The sequence below is a fragment of the Tupaia chinensis genome, unplaced genomic scaffold, assembly GCF_000334495.1.
Source record: "Tupaia chinensis unplaced genomic scaffold, TupChi_1.0 Scaffold000288_2, whole genome shotgun sequence".
In the NCBI taxonomy this organism is placed as follows: Eukaryota; Metazoa; Chordata; class Mammalia; order Scandentia; family Tupaiidae; genus Tupaia; species Tupaia belangeri.
The window spans coordinates 1,243,170-1,244,910 of record NW_006159773.1 but is presented as its reverse complement, the minus strand read 5'-3'; the positions used below and the strand labels follow the sequence as shown (position 1 = coordinate 1,244,910).

The 1,741-nt window shown below is 37.2% G+C and overlaps 1 non-coding gene across 1 annotated transcript; it reads right to left on the bottom strand.

Annotated features, from left to right (window-relative positions):
* Positions 1-1,201: 1,201 nt before the first annotated feature.
* On the bottom strand, positions 1,202-1,365 carry LOC114008111 (U1 spliceosomal RNA). Its single transcript, XR_003549679.1, has one exon. It is a non-coding gene; the product is annotated as a U1 spliceosomal RNA (small nuclear RNA).
* Between the last annotated feature and the right edge of the window lie 376 nt (positions 1,366-1,741).

Below are 1,741 nucleotides of genomic sequence, written 5' to 3'. Positions count from 1 at the left end.
CGTGCATGTTTTCTTTACATGCTTTCATTTTTGTTTTCGTTCTCTTTCTTTTCTAATACAAGTTTTAATAGAACTTAATCTCAATAATCGGTTTTATTTTGTTTTTGTTTTTTAGGTTTTTGCCACAGGGTATGTGCACTTGGTGGAAAGAGACAAAGGAAGGTAAAGTGAAAAATCATTCCCTAGAGGGGATGGCCATGCTACAATTCCATCTTCTCTAGTCTCCTCTCAGGATTTTGGGCATGCATGTACATGTGCCTGGTGTGATTTTCAAGGCACCAGATCTGGGCTTGAACAGGAGTAGACCATGTAGGAGTCCAGCGCCTTAGTCACTGTGCCACTTGCTGGCCCCAGGTTTCTCATTTTTATGTAAAACAATTTTATCTTTTAAAATGAGGTGACTTTAGACTGATTTTCTAATTTCTCAAACAACTCTCTTCTATCAAACATATGGTGACCTTCTGCATTGTGTTTCTGCACTACCTATTGCCTGTACTTTTTATTTCCGTCATCTCTATTGTCTCTGTTTTGCTAAATTTGAATTATCCGCCCTGTAATTTTTCCTCCAAGTGGTTTTTGCCTAGAAAGGAGACTTAGTGCTTATTTTGATTGCTTATAGAAGCTAGACTGCTTTACCCCAGTGGGTCTTCATGTGTCCCTTGTACTCCTCCATTATTGAGCAAAACCATTTCCACCTTCAATTGCTGATCTCGAATTAGTCTGCTGTGCTTTGTCATAAATGCCTATTCATTCTTTTGAGGTTCTCCTGTTCTCAAATCCTTAAAATGTCCCATGTTTTCTTTAGCTCCTGATACATGAAAGTCCTTATGGATGTTAGTGGTTTTAAAAATTATCTGCCTATATTTTTGGAGCTCTCAAGGATACTTTGTAACTAATTTCGATAGGAAAGTGACCATGTCATTTTGGTGTATATATATATATATATATAAATTTTCCAGAGGATGTGTGCTCATCAGGAACAGAGAGAAGAAAGGTAGAAAATAACCCCAGAGTAAATGGTCATGTCATAGTCTTTTCTCCTCTGTTCTCCTCTCAGGATTTTTGGCACGCATATACATACACCTGGCATGTTTTCCAAGCTACTGAGTCCAAGACTCAAAACATGTGGTCACTCATGTGGGATCTAGTCACTTCAACCACCATGCCACCTGCTGGTGCATATTGCTTTTTCTTCCCTCCTCAGGGGAAAGCATGAATATAAGTCCCCACTACTACAAATTATACAGTCGAGCTTCCCACATTTGGGGAAATTGCAGGAGTCAGCACATCTAGAGTGCAACGGATAAGCCTTCCCCTGGGAAAACCTCCTTTGTGATCATGGCATCTCCCTTGCTAGGTAAGTGTGCATTTTTTATTTTTATGTTGAAATTTTGGGGACATTCTAAAAGTATCTTCCTGCTACCACTGCTATCTTCTAGAATCCTCCCTACACTCTAATTTTTATAATATGATACAGTGTGAGTCATAATTTTAATCTTAAAGAAAACAAATGTATTTTAATATGTAAATTATGTTTGATATTACCTTTATTGCATTATCTTTATTAGTTTAGTAAGCATACAAAATTTCTAGAAATATTTATAAGGACAATTGTGGGTCTACTCAATCTAGGTCTTATTTTCTCTGATCTTTTTTTCCTAAGTGACATTGAATTCTTCAATTGCATATTCTTCTGCCATGTGTGTTTTAGGAAACTTAACTCCTCAGGTGAAAGAAGTAC